Here is an 8474-nt window from a genome sequence, read left to right as displayed (position 1 = left end):
TCTCTCCGTTTTTGGCCGCAATGAAAATAGATACCGAAATATTCGAAATTCAAAGTCAATTCCCACGAGAGAGAGCGAGACAGGCCTTCTTCTTTTGGTTTACGGCCTTTCTTTCTTCTGCCTTTGGCATCGCCCACCCCACTCTCTTTATTTTTCTTGCATTAAATTGGCAATAATATGAACTCGCCTTCTCTTTCTGCTTAGTAGTATTCCCCTGTCGCCGATAGCCCGCATCCTCTGCGTTCCAGAATCTGCGGAAGTTTCCAGCGGGGGCTACTGGCGTGCATCAGCCGTCGAGTAGATTGAATGGGAACGCTGCCAGCATATATGTACTATGTGTGTGTGTGCCCAACTAACGCAGACAACTGCGTTATAGAATGAAATATTAATTCATTGGATACGCACACACAGATCCTCTTCATCGCTCTCTGTTTCCCACGAAGGGTTGCAGGGTACTGGGTGTCTACGCTGCTCGGCGCTGGCCTGTATCTAATCGCGCCTGCCTTGCTGTGTACCCACTGTAGATGCATATGTACATACAAATGTTAATCAATGTCCGTTGATTGTCGCATCGTTGCTTGGAAGGGGAATCCCCCTAATATTAAAGCTGGGATCCTATGCCAGAGCAGAACGCAATACTTTTCATATCCCACCTTGGGTTTCCTTAACCAATCCCATAACTTTCGACATTGACAATGAGGCTTCATCAGCATTCGTTCGCTCACAGTCATTATCATAATGATGATGATAATGATAATAATGTGCATGTGTGTGGTGTGTGACTCTCGTTTAGGACCTGAGCTCAAAAGTGCAATGCACGGCAACGAAATCAACACGAGCTGATTCAAGGGGTAAAGATATGTATCTTTGGCACACCGAAGTGCCGACACTCTTTCAATTCAAGCTTGTTCACAGCCCAGCGATTCGCAAATGCGGCCAATGAGTATGTGTTGTGAGTATATAACAGCCCATCCGATCAGATCAGGCGATTCATCAGTGAAGATTTTCTCTCCTTTCGCTTTTCTGCCTAGTGGGGTCCCAAGTGTGGGAAAAGCCACGAGGGCGTGAAACTTAAGAAAAGCATGAAGAAAATTACGATTGAACCGGTGACTAGCTCATGGTCTTCCTCGAGCGAACCGACTGCCTTTGTTCAACTGGGACGATGAGGTCTGAGCGTGTCCATCTCGGCCAGTGAGAACTTGCTCGTAGCGGGTCAGCAGATTGGTGCGGACAATGGCGCCGTTCAGTTCCGCCTGGGCCTTGATGGCCTGTGGGAAAAGAGAGGGGAGAAAACAGTTGGATAAAGCCGAGGAAGAAAAGGAAATATAAACCCACCTGAGTATCGCTGACAGCCAGACCATTCAGGAGATTGAACAGCACAATGGTCATGAAGAACACAAAGAGCAGGAAGATCAGGTAAGTGTAGACGCTGTCAAACTTTATGTCACCGGCATCAAATTCTCCCGTGAGCATCACAATCGTCTTGATGAGCGCCTCGATGGGCACGGAGAATGTGTTGAAGTGACCATCATCTTCTCCCTCCTTTGCTGGCTCTGGCGTGCTGTCCTTCGGAGAGGAGGAATCCACCTGGGGCTTGCCAAACAGTATGTAGAAGCACAGACTAAACGTAAGCACAAAGATCGAGTAGAGAGCAAAGCTCTTGATGAAGCTGCTGGAGACGGCGCGCAGCATGAGCATGTGCGTCGAAATTGAGAGTACTGGCAGGGAGCCAAACAGCAGGCAGAACTCCACGGACACCAGCAGAATGGTGAAGACGGCCAGTATGCGCTGCGTCTCCTTGTCGTAGCTGGCTTCCATGCAGGTTAGGATCGACAAGACAATGAGAGCCACCTCCATCAGGTTCGTGATGGACCTGAAGTACAGCAGCGGCGACATGGCAAGCTGTACGACCTCTCGGATCATGAGATACACAATCCCTATCCAAGAGAACAGGCCGAAGAGGGCAGTCAGGCCCGTGTGGTCGCTTTCGTGGAACTTAAGGAGCGTATGCGTGATAATGGAGGCAGTGAAGAGAGAGTAAAGTAGAAAGTTCAGATAGAAGATCACCGAGAGGCGGTGCCACTTAAGGAACAGGAAACTCGGGATTAGCGGGTGCTGCAGCAGGTAACGCAGCTCCTTGGAATCGGCGCTGTATGCGATTGGAGTCATCTCGTCCTCCAATTGGTGAGGATGGCCAATGCTCCGCTTGTCCGACTGCCCGGGCTCTCGCTGGCGTCTCATCAGATTCTTGTAGTTGATGATGATCTCGAAACTCTGGTCACCGGGCTTCTCCCCGTTGGTGGTGATGCAGGAATCGAAGTGCTCCTCCAGCACTTTCGGGTCCATCTCCTGTATGGGAAGATCTCCGAACGCGCTTCTCGCCCCGATGTACGCTCCCTGCCGTAGAAGCTCCTGTGCCACCTTTGTGTTGCGATACTTGACCGCATAGGAGAGTGGCACCAGGCCAGCCTTGTCCGCCTCATTGATGTCCACACGATCGCTCTCGAGCAGCAGCTGGAAGCAGCGCTGGTGGTCACAGAAGTCGTCCAGCGGCTGCTCACCCAGGCGACTGATAACCGCGTTCAGCAGGTTGGAATGCGATGTCAGCCTCAGCTGCGGATGCTCCAACAGCTTCTCTAGCGCCCTGTGGTTGCCCCAGATTACGGCCAACTGATGTCGCTCAATTTTGAAGGATTAATGTTGATGCCCGTCTCGAGGATGGCCTCAAAGGCTCGCTGCTTGCCCCGCTTGATACTCTCCGCCAGCAGGGACTGATACTCCTCCTGGTTGGCATTGCATTGGTTGTCTGCGTTTCCGCTGACGTTCTGGTGGTACTCCGCGAACTGTTGCTCGAACTGGTTCTCGTCTCCGTTCCGCAGCGTGCGGAGGAGTCGCTCGCAGTCGATCTCTGCTCCGCCCTCGCGCAGCTCCGGCAACGGCAGTTCCGGATACTGATCCCTCAGCATCTGGCGTACCTGCCCGTTCCGATAGCTGTCAATGTCCAACTGTGGTTGTTTCAGGAAAAGTCGGATCAGCTCCAGCTTAGTGCCTGCCTCAATCTTTCTATTCTTCAGCACATGGTGGAGGGGCGTGAACTCGCCCTGATCCACCAAATTTGGAGAGGCTCCGTACTCGAGCAGCAGCTGAATGCAGGAGCCCATCTGAGAGGCATTCGATCGTCCTGGCGATTGGCCTGGGCACCGCTGTCCAGGGCAGTGTGGAATTCCCGAATGTCCCGATTAGCGAGGGCTGCGCTCAACTGGCCCTGCGGACCGATGAAACCGCAGTTGTTAGAGCTCATTCTGCTGTCTGCAAAGAGTCAAGTGAGAATGGGGAGGATGAGCTATGTCTATGTGGGCTTTCGTTAATCTTATCCAACCCACGCTGCGTATGAGTAACTTCTAATGCCGTTTCTATGAAAATGATGCCAGAACCCGCATTGTTAGAGCTCTGCTGAGGTCAATGGAGGGAGGTCTGACCCAACAGACGGTTTCTGTACAGACCTTGAAATGGCCGAAACAAAAGCATGAGAGTGGACCGACCCCCGCAACAAACGGTATTTGACAACGCTTCATGCTACGATGATTTTCACACAAATGACTGTCTGTCCATGGAGCTGGCCAGCAGCTGGAGGCAGAGCCACAGTCAGAGCCACAGTCACAGCCACATCCGCAGCCGAAAGCTACCCCACAGGTTTCTCGAAAAATAAAAACCAAATCTTCGTTTTGGGGGCAATTAAAGAAAGCGTCTTTAAGTGGTTTTTGTGGTACCCGAACTACAGACTTAATTTGCCCTCCCGTGTAGTTATTAAATTATAACAATCCAACTGATGACAAGGTAAGACAAGGCCTGAGAAGTACTCAGGGAGTGGCTTGATTGTTCAAAGTGATCTACAAATTTAAATCAAGTTTGGTGTTCGATCTCGGTCGCCTTTTGGTCTATCAAAATTTAACGATCATAAAGAATAATCATAAAATAATCGACACATCAATATCAATTAGCAATCAATTGGTTACGCTTTATGCTTTGAATACTGTTCCGAATGGAGCTTTAGATAAAGCCCTGGGCAGTGCTGAAATCTTGCGATTTATAGGCGGCTCTTTTCGTAAATTTCAAGGCGGCTTCTTCTGTGGGATCTGATCCCTCCAGCCGTCAGCTCAACGTCTTCTCCGCTCTGTTGTGTTCTGTTCTGTTCTGTTCCGCTCTGTCTGCTGTCTGCTTTGATGCTTGAAATGTGTGAGAAATCGGCTAATCACACATGAGACCTGGCTAATTTGAATATTCCCCCACTGACTGTTTATCAATAGCCTACGAATTGGGAATCAGGAAACATCGTCTTCTCTTTTGTAGGTAGCTCTTCGGCTAATGTTGCTTTAGTATGCAAACAAATTGAGGATTGTAAATGACGCCCCTGGGGTCAAAATTTGTCGTTGATAAGATAAACAGAATCGCACAATCACCTTCCTTAATTGGCCCTTTATTTGATATTTTCTTGTCTCCCATCTTAACCTCTTCCCCATTCTGGTATTTGTTCTTCCACCTGAGTACGAGTATTTGCCCAAGCAATTGACAAACAACTTCATTGTTTGTCCAAGCTGAAGCTCGACCCAAAGTCTTACTAAGATATCGGTTGACAGAATGGCGTAATATCACAATAATTAACAGAAAACTTAACAGCAAACGATTTCAAAAGTGAGCAACTCCTCTCTCAGTCGCATCTGACCCTAGCAATTAAGAGCACTACTTTCAGAAATATTGATGTAGTCAAGGTAATCTATACTTATTGCGAAAAGCTTCGGAAAACACAAATTGCCCTTAAACTCTTAAACATTTGCTTCATCTACGGAAACCAGTCGAAATCACAGAGTGTACGGAGTCTGGAGTGGAATTTTATTCCCCCTTCTCTTGGAGCTCACATATGTATATACTATAACACTGGTAAAAAAAAAGTACTCGTATCACTCTGGAATTTGAGAATAAAGTGTGTCACAAAGGAAAGGGAGTCCAACGACATTATTACTAGTTTTAAAAGAAAAACGACGGGGAACGTTGTGAGTTGCTGCGGACACCGCAACTCTACAGTTATACCCGATACTAAGTCAGTATGGCTCTCCTCCGGCAGACGCCTCTACAGAAAATCAGTCTGAGCGTGACGTCGGGCGCTGCGTAGCCACTGCAAATTGATTTGTTCCTTTTGGCTATAAAAATTATCTGATCTAAACCAGATTCAGCAATCTGATAGATATGGTCGCTATCTATGATTCTGTTTTCTCGTTCGTTTTTAGTTTTCTCGAATGTGCAATATTGTGGATGCAACAGATTTTCGTCCTTTGTGGGGCGAAATTCTGAGATATACGTTTTATAGTGAGATCTAACAGAAGTGCGGATACCAAAATTGGTTACTCTAGCCTTAATAGTCTCTGAGATTTGTGGATGCCACAGATTTTCGTCCTTTGCGGGGGCGGAAGGGGGTGTGGCGAAATTTTGACACAAAACGGTCAAGGTCCGATATCACAGGAGTGTGGATACCAAATTTGGTTGCTCTAGCTCTTATGGGTTCTGAGATCCTTGAACTCATATTTTTCAATTGGCAAAACAGACCATGAAACCTGTGTGTTAGAGAGAGACAGAGCGAGAAAGAATGAAATTGTTTTCTTGATTCTGGCTATAATAATTATACGATCTGGTTCAGAATTTGCCCTCTAGAAGATATAGTCATCTTCTACGATTCTGCGTTTTTGGTTTTCTCGTATCGTCGAAATTGTGGATGCGTCTGACCGTCCGTCCGTCTGTCCGTCCGTCCGTCTGTCTGTCTGTCCGTCCCTTCAGCGCCTAGTGCTCAAAAACTATAAGAGCTATAGCAACGATGTTTTGGATCCAGACTTCTGTGATATGTCACTGCTAAAAGAAAATTTCAAAACTTTGCCCCGCCCACTTCCGCTCCCACAAAGGTCGAAAATCTGTTGCATCCACAATATTGCACATTCGAGAAAACTAAAAACGAACGAGAAAACAGAATCATAGATAGCGACCATATCTATCAGATTGCTGAATCTGGTTTAGATCAGATAATTTTTATAGCCAAAAGGAACAAATCAATTTGCAGTGGCTACGCAGCGCCCGACGTCATGCTCAGACTGATTTTCTGTAGAGGCGTCTGCCGGAGGAGAGCTGACTTAGTATCGGGTATAACTGTAGAGTTGCGGTGTCCGCAGCAACTCACAACGTTCCCCCTCGTCTATGATTCTGCGTTTTTAGTTTAGTTTTTTTTTTTTAGTTTTGCCGCATGGTTTGCATAAATTTCCATTTGGATTTCCATTGCCATTGCCATTGACTGCCTCGTTAGCTAGCCCCTTAGACCCATCAACTTTTGATTGATTTGATCCGATACGCTACGCTCCTCAGCTTAGCTAAAGATTAATTTATAAAACAAAAGATATACAAAAAGGGTAATAAAAGAGTAACGAACAAGATTAAGAACCATTAACCATAATATGTGCGTAAACAACACACACATTTTGAACCGAATCATATCAAATGCAAAAAAAAAACAAAACGAAAACAGAAAACCAATTAAAGATAATAAAACTATTATAACGAAAAGAAAAAGAAATGAAAATTCAAGAATGCATAAATCTAACATTTGCAATTACAAAATCTTTTCTCTGGTACAAAATGGTACATACAGTAAAGATATTCGTTTATACAATATTTACTGTCTATATAACCATTATATACTACTTACTTACTGACAACAAATTATTAAGGGTTTTGTTCAATTTCATTATTCGTATGTTAATAAAAACAATTTCAGACTAACTTAAACTTACAGTCTGCTCTGAATACGGGTTAAATGCTAGTACTGTGCCAGTTGATTATTACTCGTACAATAAATACTATAGCTTAGAGCCATCCTGCGTCCCTGGTCACCGGTGGATCAAGCCTTCAGAACAACAAAATCAATCAAACAACAACAATCAATTCAAAAATCAATCAAACAACAAACAAAAATTGAACACTACAGCTAAAAATCTTGTACAGGCTTCTACAGCTGAAAATCTTGTACAGGATGAAATATTCTACATTCTACAGCTGAAAATCTTGTACAGGCTGAAAATATTCTACATTCTACAGCTGAAAATCTTGTACAGGCTTCTACAGCTGAAAATCTTGTACAGGCTGAAATATTCTACATTCTACAGCTGAAAATCTTGTACAGGCTGAAAATATTCTACATTCTACAGCTGAAAATCTTGTACAGGCTTCTACAGCTGAAAATCTTGTACAGGCTGAAATATTCTACATTCTACAGCTGAAAATCTTGTACAGGCTGAAAATATTCTACATTCTACAGCTGAAAATACATTAATTATGTATAGTACATGTATAATACATACTATATAAAATAAATAAAATAAAAAACAAATTATTATTATTATTGTTATTATTATTAAAATTAATATAATTATACTACATACTACAAAATATTTTTTAACGTCTTATTTAATAATTTAATTTTTTGGTCCATTATTTGGAGAGCCATGAACACTACAGTTGTAGCATAATATACTGGGTTTCTGTTGAAATCTTCTTTAAACGATACTTTCATTATGTTTATAAAAATTGTTGATAAATGCTTGCCACGTTCCTCGAAGGTATTGCTGTTCATGTTGTTAAAACATATTGGTTCGTTTCTAAATTCATTATTTCATTTTTAATGATTTCTTTAACTTTATCAGACATTAGGTAGTCGGGCAAGTTGTCTACCGACTTCGTAGCCTCAAAGATACTCTTGTAATTTTCTTTCCTGTATTCCTTGACATACATATTTGACAACAACACATCCTCATGTATATCATTTTTTAGGATAACCTTTTTGAGGTGGGGCAGATCCCACAATATGGGGAATTTTCCCCTTACACTTTTGCACGGCATGAAATTTGCCAAGCAGTGGTCGGATCCAACTGCCAACAGTTGACTTGACAAGCCCCCATTCTCAACTTCCCTCAATACTAAATCGAGTCCTTCCTTGACCGCATTCCTGCCTAGTGCAGATGTTTTGGAAACGGGACAAATGTGGAAATACCAATAATAAATTTCATTCCCGTTAATTGGGATTGCAGCGACTGCAAGAATTTTCCATTTATGTACTCATCCATGTAAATGGAAAATTCTGAGTCGCTTAGTTTCTGTAAATTTACAGTCATGTTAATGCGTCCATTCATTATGTTTCCTTGCATTTTCAGTTCTTCCAATGCGTCCGTTACCAGATTTTCGGGGGCCTGTACCTTTGTGCAATTCATTGCTCGCTTTAAGGCGACCAATATCGTTGACCAGATCATCGTTACCGACGATACCTGGAGGAAGAAAAGTCTGATTCACCTGCTCCAATGTAATTGCCACAATCTACTCACCTTCAGTGTCGTCGTCGTCAACATCCATAGGCAATGTACTAACCAGCCGGTCCAGCGGTC

General features: G+C 44.0%; 1 pseudogene; it reads right to left on the bottom strand.

The window, feature by feature from the left end:
* Window positions 1–1193: 1193 nt before the first annotated feature.
* Window positions 1194–3149, bottom strand: LOC117194356 (annotated as a pseudogene).
* Between the last annotated feature and the right edge of the window lie 5325 nt (window positions 3150–8474).

Source organism: Drosophila miranda, assembly GCF_003369915.1.
Source record: "Drosophila miranda strain MSH22 chromosome Y unlocalized genomic scaffold, D.miranda_PacBio2.1 Contig_Y3_pilon, whole genome shotgun sequence".
NCBI classification, from domain to species: Eukaryota; Metazoa; Arthropoda; class Insecta; order Diptera; family Drosophilidae; genus Drosophila; species Drosophila miranda.
The sequence above is the reverse complement of the archived record's forward strand: the minus strand, read 5'-3'. Positions and strand labels throughout refer to the sequence as shown.